This window comes from Rhea pennata, chromosome 3 (assembly GCF_028389875.1).
Source record: "Rhea pennata isolate bPtePen1 chromosome 3, bPtePen1.pri, whole genome shotgun sequence".
NCBI classification, from domain to species: Eukaryota; Metazoa; Chordata; class Aves; order Rheiformes; family Rheidae; genus Rhea; species Rhea pennata.
In genome coordinates this window covers 95,615,616-95,624,565 of record NC_084665.1, presented here as the reverse complement: position 1 = coordinate 95,624,565, position 8,950 = coordinate 95,615,616, and the positions used below count along the sequence as shown (strand labels likewise).

The window sequence follows — 8,950 nt, the reverse complement described above, 5'->3', positions numbered from 1 at the left end:
CACCTATGCTGAATTGTAACTAAGAGCAATGCTGTCAACAGTAGGACATCAGTTACGTGATAGCCATGACGCACTTTCAAAGTAATGCCTTCCACGACGCGTAACTAGACCACCTGATATTTCTGCCCTTTGATTCTTGTCCTCCAAGATAGTGTGTTTTGTGAGAGCTATTTTTAAAGACTCTGTAGAGAAGGCAAGGAAGGACCAAGCATATACTCCATATTTTGTTTCTTCTCTGAGAATTTCAGTATTTGAAAAACAATTCATATTTGACAGTTTCCAGATATTTGCTGATTCATATTAATACTAGTTCATTTTATAGTTTGACAATACACTCTGTAGCAACTACAGAAAACAAATATTAGAAAATCCCACTCCACATTAAGTAGTCTGATGGATGGTGATTTTGGTGGCAGGAGGAAGTAAAGAAAGATTTCCACTCATGCAGAAAGTTCATTAAGAAGTACCAGCAAGAACCATTGCCACAGCCAGTGTACTACCTAAATCCTGGACTATACGAATTAAGGTCCTGTTCAGCTTAGTGTTTTGAAATAATGTTTGTTATAGAGTAGTTAAATGACTTTACAAGTTATCCACACCATTGTCTAGGACATGGTAACATTAGGTTACCATGATTAGGTAAATACATGTTACCTAATCTTTTAAAAGGATAACCTGAGAGTTGTATCATCCTTGAGTAAAATAACACAGATATCACTTTTGTGTGCTACATTTTTATTAGATGAAGTATAAAGCATCTCAGCACATTATACTGATGGCTCAATTGCTTATGGAAATTTAAATCACTAAGGTGAAAATGGAGGATACATTCTCTAAAGTATATATCTATAATTTCAACAGATTAAATAAGTCGCATTTGAGATGGGTCCCATGGATCTCTTTCTGTCTCTGTTCTATCTTTCTGACCCAGATTCTGATATGCTTAAGCCTTGATTTGTATCTAATTTTACAAATGTCCCAAAGATTTTGGTAGAGGACCTCCAAGAATAAGGTAGCATGTAAAAACAACAAAGGGGACAAAATATGCCTATAAAAAGTTTATTAAAATATTGTAGTGTGGGAAATTTTTTTTTTCTAGTAAAATATAAGGATATAAAAGCAATTGCCACAAATCTTATTTTTTCATGAAATTGTCTCATGGCAAATGATTTAATTGTTTCTCAGGAAATTTAAGCTATGAGCACAACATATGAATTCAAAGTTACTGAATGTAGCCTGATGAACTGAGAGGGTTTATTATATGAATATAGCGTTTCTATTATATTTGATTATCCCTGCTGAAGAAAGGGGAAAAAAAGAAAAAAACATCTGAAATATTGCAAGGCAATCTTTATTTGGAACCAGAATGGGTTACATAGTAGAGAAAAAATGTGTACAGACACCAGAGGTCAGTGAAACCTATCTTGTCAGCAGGGATTGAGTTGAAGAGTAGGACAAAGGTGCAACTTTAACCAGCATCTGAAATTAATTATTTTTCCAAATGTAAATTACAACACATATGGGGAATTTGAGTCTGTCTACTACTATGTACTCACACATACCTCTCCTCCACCCCAAACACAGTCATTTGTTATTTTTTTAATGCTTTCACAGCTTTATTTTATTTTGACCTTCCCATTACAATGATATCAATTAATACTAAATAGACCTTATATGGATACTAACAACATATCCTCTAATCAAAATGTTAAGAAACACAACATTACACCTTACCCTAAATCTGCAAACAACATTAAAAGAGAACGAAATACAGGACGTATATTTTTGTTGCTATATGTGGGAGATTTACAAATTTCATACTGTACCTTTTCACATAGATATGTTTTCATGAAAGTTCTGTACGATCTAGTTAAACATGACCACAGAGCAGATCAAAGTCACAAAGGGACCAGGGTTGTAACGTCAACCTGGCTCAGAATAGTAAAGAATGTGTTTTCTAGGGTATTATGCAAAGTTCGTACTGCCCTGTTCTTCCTTCTCCAGCTGTCATCCCATTTTTCATTTGATTTGTTTTTTTTCCATTTCTTTCTCATTTGTCTTTTTACAAGATTTCTAATGGGAAAAGCAAATCAAATAGCTTTTAATTTGGATCAAACCTTAAAAGCTCCTAAGCTTAAGTGAATTTGAGATCAGATAAAGTTAATCAACCCCAGCCCTAACAGGAATCATTTATGATAGTTCTTATTTCAGTTCCTCCATGGTTTTCTGCTTAGGAATAAGCTTGTCATCTTCAACTTCTCTTTTTATTTAGATGATATAAATCATTTTACTTCACTGAAAGCAACAGAACTGTACTAATTTAGAGCAGCTGAGGTATGTTTTCGTCCTCTGTTCTGTACCTATTTGGCAATGAGAAGTCTTTAAATTACCATTTTATCTTTTCGGGGGCTTACATATTCACTCTATACTAATTTTACCAAACTCATTCTGTTTCTCATTCAAGATTGCTTTTAACTTTCCCATTATTCAAAGATACACTCCTTTTCCTCCTCTGCTTTTCTCTGCTGAACATTTTCTTTGCAACATCCTGTAACTCTATAACCCAGTCTCTTCCTTAGGGGTAAACTAGGTCTCTGTAATAGTTATTATGTCCTAGCTTTCATTTGTCATAATTGTGTTCATTTCCACCACTTCTTTCTCTGCTTGCATTTAGTTAGAAGTACTTAATTTATTTTCCAGTTTCCTCAAAAACAATCATGATCAATTTCCATGACTTTCCTCATTTTAGCTCTCAATTCCTTCATGTATTTTCTACAATTGTAATATTGTCATTTACTCAAAATGGCTTATCTCTGTGGTAAAATATAATATTTTCCCTCTCTCTTCACCAGAAAGAGTTAGTTCTGACTTAATTTGCTAGATTAACTTTCATTTTTCTGTCATTTTCACATATGTAAGCAGCCATATTAAGTTCATTATCTGCTGCTTTGCTCAAACAACGATAATACTCTTACATCCAAAATAGTGTTATGAGCAAAATAGAATATACCATATATAAGGAGCTATATTGTTAGTCCAATTAATTCTTAATAATCTGATAATACAAATTATTTATTAATACAAAAAAGGCTTGCAAAGATGTAGTTAAAATTGTTATACAAGAACCACCCCAGCACATATCCCTTTCCTCTAGTTTTATCCTTCCACTGTCCCTCTGGGTCCTCAGGTTGACAGTTTCTGTCAATTTTTGGCTTAAAAAAAAAAAAAAAAAAAAAAAAAAAAGAAGAAGAAGAAGAAGAAGAAGAAGAAGAAGAAGAAGTGAGGTTGGGGTCATAATGAATTGTCAGCATCCTGACAGCTTCACGATGTGATGCTTGTGTTGAGAGTTTTTTCCTCTTCTTTGTCAGGAGATGCATGATGTCAGTAGTGATGCTATCTTTTACCTCCTCCTTCTTGGGTCCACTTGTGTGTTTTTTTTTTTTTTTTTTTTTTTTTTTTTTTTTTTTTTTTTTAACACAGTCTGCTCACATGATCCTTCTTTTCACTGATTCCCAATTTTACAATTTTTCTGTTCTCTGTGTTATATCTAATATTTTCTTTCTTTTCTAATGCAGAAGGTTGCACTCCTGCAGTGGCCTTTGATTGACCATTGTGATTTGCATTTGTAGTCTGAGACATCTGGTATCATCTTGTGCCTGTACTCTTCCACATCACATTTTATTTTAGTCATAAACAATTCAGTCCACCTAAAATAACTACCTATTATTACTCTAAACTGAAGCTAAACTGGAACAACTTTAGGCATTGGTAATCTGAGTGCTAGACAGCTAAACAGATAAACCAAGCTAATACCAGCTCAGCGAAGACAGGCCCAGGAAAATCCTGAGACTTGCCATTGTCCAGCCAGTATAAAGCCCATAATCTTTTTCTAGTAATACTAAATATCATATTTACTGGATTAAAACACAAAGAATAACAAGACACTTGAATCTATATAAAGTGCCAAAATGGAGGATTTTATCTGTTATCATATGTCCACTGCATGGGTAATTTCTTCTAAATGAAAACTCCCTTGTGGTACCTACTAATGGCCAAGAGTGATCTGAGCTACGTGAGAAGGGAAGAGAGGGAGTTATGGAGTCTTCACCCTTGGAGATATTCAAAACCCAGCTGGACATTTTCCTTGGCAAGCTGCTCTAGGTGACCCTCATTTGAGAAGCAGATTAGACAACAGTCTCAGGAGGTGCCTGCCAACCTCAACCATCCTGCAATTCTGAGAGGTGAGCTTGTGTGCAGGGTCAAATGACAAGAATTTAGGTACGTATCAATCTAACCAGAAGGCCGATGTATACATATACATATACATAGAAGATTGACTACCTTGGCTCCTTTCACAATTGATGGAGAGAAATAGACACCTGTTGAGAGTATATCTTAATTAGACATCTGCATTAAGATGCCATGAATGGCATCTCAACCTAGTGCTATTTTCCCCTCTGTTAACTATAAAGGGGATGCAGATAACTATTTCAGATATTGTAACTGATAACGCAAACACCTACTTTTGGTCAGCTGAATCCCACATACAGCACTGAGAGTAAGAATGCTGAATTTTGAGTTCCAATTGCCACAAATCATTGTTCTTAAAGGATCTTTTTATTGAAAAATTACCTGCAACTGCAAACCAAAAATAATACCCCTGCAGCTGATAGAACAGCCTAATAAAAGGTAAACATAGACAAAGATGAAATAAATGCTTCTTCCCTGCATCACCATTATATAGGAACATCTGCTTAGATTGTATTCCCATTAAGGAACGAAATTACATGCATAAAAGCCCCTTTATTTCAAGGTAGATTACAGAATAGAAAAAAAATCCCATTCTTTCCCTTTTCAAAACCAGAATTTAGCCATTCTGAGATGCCAGGAAAATGGCTCATGAAACCAGAAAGCTTTGAAAAGGGTACTAAAGACTTGAATATCTCCAGAGCATTTGATATAATGGTAACAAAATGTCTTTTCCATCACAGTTTCTGCCACAAATCACAATGCCTCTTAAAAACCTGTGGCACCTGAAGCCACATGAAAGCAGACTTGAATGCCTTTGGAGAACTTAAGCAACAGAGAAAAATAAGATTGTAATAAATTCTAATTGTCTTATGCCATGGGGTAGGTAGTATTGGTCAAGAGCATCACTTTTTGCTGTAATGACCACAAATGCCTGCTGTAGAATTTTGACTGCACTCTTCAAAAAGGTTTACCCTGATCCACAAACAATTATCACACTCACCTCAAGTGACATTTATATCTTTTATCTGTGACTCTTTCCATTCCTCATAACATGCAGGTCAGAAGTTCTATAAGTTCTACAAGATGTCAAATCCACTTCTGCAACAGATACAAGTCTTACTTTGGTGACCCAAAGCCATCCTGAAACTGCAGGTAACCTTAAAACACAAAAGGAAAGCATCCTCACAACTTCACAAATCTATTCAATAAATTATTCTAAGTTCAGCTCCTGAACGAACTATCTCACTGTTCTGTGCCTCATTCCCAGCCAGAGCCATTAAAAGGGAAAGGATGGTCTGATTTGGGTTCCACTTAGGCTGCATGACTATTCTTGATCTGAAATCTATACAAATTTTATACAAAAGCTGAAGTGGTTTAACATTGGGGTTAAATCATATATTTATACAACTACAGAAGAACATTTGGTTTCAGCTTCAAGAAAACAGCTGCCTAATTAAGGATGATGCTTCTATGCATAAGCTAAAATGGGCTTTGATGTCTGGGATGAGCAATTCTCAAACAAAAACTTGTAGAAGACAGCTCTAATAAATCATTCTTAGTTTATATTTCTGTAGTGTCACTGCCATGGCCTGCAAAAAGGGACCCTAAAAGGGGACAAATAGCTTCAAGTTTCACCATCTACCGCTGCTGCTGTTATCTGGGAAGAGAGGTAGCAATTTCACAGCAGGAAAGTAAATAGGAAAAAGCAGCAAATAGAAAGAGCTAGTGTTACCTGCCCATTTTTCAGTCAGTTGATTCATCTTTTGCTGGATCCAGAAACTCTGCAAACAGGATATTTGAAAATTTAAAATATAAAGAGATTATTTATTGGTTATTACATACAAAAGATCTCTAGAATTTACTGAGCTTTTCACAGAGGTTGGGACCTCTGGAGATCATCCAGTCCAACCCCCCTGCTCAAGCAGGGTGACCTAGAGCACGTTGCACAGGATCACATCCATATGGGTTTTGAATATCTCCAGAAAAGGAAACTCCACAACCTCTCTGGGCAACCTGTTCCAGTGCTCCGTCACTCCCACAGTAAAGAAGTTTTCAAAATTATCTGGCAAAACAATCCTGAATGTACTTCAACTCCTGTATTACTTTCATAAATTGTTTACCTGTATGTTTATGCTTCTAGGTTCTTATAGTACAAGAATACCGTAGATTTTAGTTTCTCCAGGTAGTCATTTACTGTTACTGTACTGTACTGAACTGTCTGATACACGGCATACCTTCTGCCCCACTGGAGGCTGTTGAAGTGTGGGTATCTTAAAGAACCATATAGGATTCAAATTTTCCCATGAAGGGGAAGAAGAGAGAGGAAGTGTTACATTCTGTGAAATTGTATTCTTTGTAAGAGACAAACTAAATATTTAAATTTTTTGTACATTCTCTTTTCCATTAGAAGGGAACTACCTTTGGTAACATATACGTATATCTTATACTGGAAAACAGCTAGACTCTTAACTGGAGAGACATGACAGCCATGAGACATATCTACAGCTTTTTTTTTAACAGGGAAATCCATTCCTGTTGCAGAAATACACCAGAGTCTTTCAATTTCTTATTTAATTGTACAATACTTTAAATTCATTTGAATTAAGCTCCATTTTGGCATATTTACACAATCACTGGCTTCTGTCTTTCCCTATCATCTCATTCACCAAGTTGGAGAGAGTATCAGTGACTTCTATTCCCTCTCTAATAGTATTTTAAAGTACAGAAAAGAATTAGTAACTTTTTCATTAAAAATTTTGTACTCATTCCTGTAGAAGTGTATGTACGTTGCCATATTGGTATAGCTGAAAATAATGTAATCACTGCACTTAGTTTAAATTAAAAAAACTATGCTCTTTCTTTATTTGCAGGATGAAACAAAATTGTTTCTGACTGAGTCCAAGACCCAAAGAGTTACACTCGTATTCTTTCTGTTTATAAATCATTAGTCACAACGATTCTGTCAGCAAGTATTCTGATGTTAAGAGGTAGAATCACATTAGTTTACCCCAGCTACTGCTGCTTTCTATTGGCTTGGCAGCTGCTAACTACTGAACGCTCATTTTTATCGAAAAATTAGAAGTACTTTATATTGAAAAACAATAAAAGGTCACATTTATATAATTTTTCTGACTACATTGAAATTCACTGTCAGAAGTGGCAACTTTCCTTTTCTCAGTAGCTTTCTAACTTAACTTTCCTCTCTTGCACAATAAAACAGTGCTTTGTTAGTATCTTTTAAAAATACAGAATTGTTGATGGCATAGCTGTAAAATTTTAAGCTTGTTTTTCTTTTCCAGCTAAATCCAAGATTTTCTGATCAGTGATAATCCACTGACAATGTCACAAATTTCTAGTTATATGGAAACATTCCCAGAAAGTTTACGATCCCATCTTAACTTCTAAGCAGTTGCCAGCTCAATGTCACATGATGGTTTGCTTTACTTCTTACAGAAGTATGCTCCTCACTTTCGCTTGCTTACTCGGAGTTTTATTATTCTCTGCAGGCCAGTACTAGGAGAGGTTCAGGCCTGGTCAGTTCAGCATGCTGTTAAGATCACAGCCAATTTCCAAATCACCTGTTAAAACCCTGGTTCTAATCTGCTCCGCTTCCTGCTGCTGCTCTTTCCTCTTTTGTAAGCTATGCCAGGTATCCTCCGCTGCGATGGCAGTGCCACTTCTCTGAAGAACCATCTGAAGTGCCACCTTCTCTGAAGATGTTCAGCCCAAGAAGTTCACAGTCTTGAGGGAAGGGAAGAGTGGGTTCATCCCCGCCAGCTTCTCACCATAGCCCCTGCTTCCTTTTTTCAATACCACGACCACTGCTCACCTGCAGAAGTAGCTGATGCTCAGATAACACCGGGTTTCAGACATTTTTCACAGGGCAACAAACAGGTTTTGAGTGATATTATTCCACCCTACAGAAGGAAAAAGGAGAGGAAAAAAAAAAAAAAAGATTTTTCTGATTTTCCTAAATGCTCACATGCAACTCTGTCTTTTGCTGATTTGTACAGTAAATATAAACATATGTATAACTTATAGGTAACTTTTTTGACTGTAAGTCATTTGCATCACTGCGATCATTCCATGTAGTACAACTCAAATAATATAAATAAATGTTCATTCTAGAAATCTGCAAAACCCTATTAAATCTCATCTGGGGGGAATGGAATAGAGCAGACAACTATCCTTTACATGGTTAAAAGTAGGTAACACTTCCTACCCACACACTAGCCATCTACTCTTTCTAACCCAGGGAGTAGATAAAAGGAAGAATCTGGGAATTAAAATGTCTGTATTCAAACTATTGTGACTCAGGCAATTCTAGATCTTATTTTGTAATGTGAGTATATTACTCATTTTTTTTACCTCTGTAAATTGTCATCCTTAAATAATGAATGCATGTAAAGATGCTCTGAATTATTCAATAAAATTCACTGCATTCTATTCTATTCTGTTATTATTTTGTAGTCAAATTTTACAGCTACAATCATTTATTCATGTCTGATTCCAAGTATGGTAACTGAAAATGGCATATTTCTTCCCTAAGTCACTGCTGTCACCCATGAGATCTCTTGGATCTGTGTATTTAAATAGCTCAAATAAGGAAAAACAGTAATGTTTTGACATTTTGTTCTTTGAATGTGCTTTGGTATTAACTAGTAGCAGAAAGCTTCCTGTGTTAGGCAATAAAGCAAAG

General features: G+C 35.6%; 1 long non-coding RNA gene across 2 annotated transcripts; it reads right to left on the bottom strand.

Annotated features, from left to right (window-relative positions):
* Window positions 1-1,359: 1,359 nt before the first annotated feature.
* On the bottom strand, window positions 1,360-8,159 carry LOC134137917 (uncharacterized). 2 transcript variants are annotated; one of them, XR_009957767.1, is made up of 4 exons: window positions 8,081-8,159; window positions 5,984-6,032; window positions 5,252-5,408; window positions 1,360-1,479 (listed from the first exon to the last, which is right to left on the bottom strand). It is a non-coding gene; the product is annotated as an uncharacterized LOC134137917 (long non-coding RNA). The 2 variants fall into 2 exon arrangements; XR_009957766.1 differs by having other exon boundaries at window positions 5,252-5,349.
* Window positions 8,160-8,950: the final 791 nt, after the last annotated feature.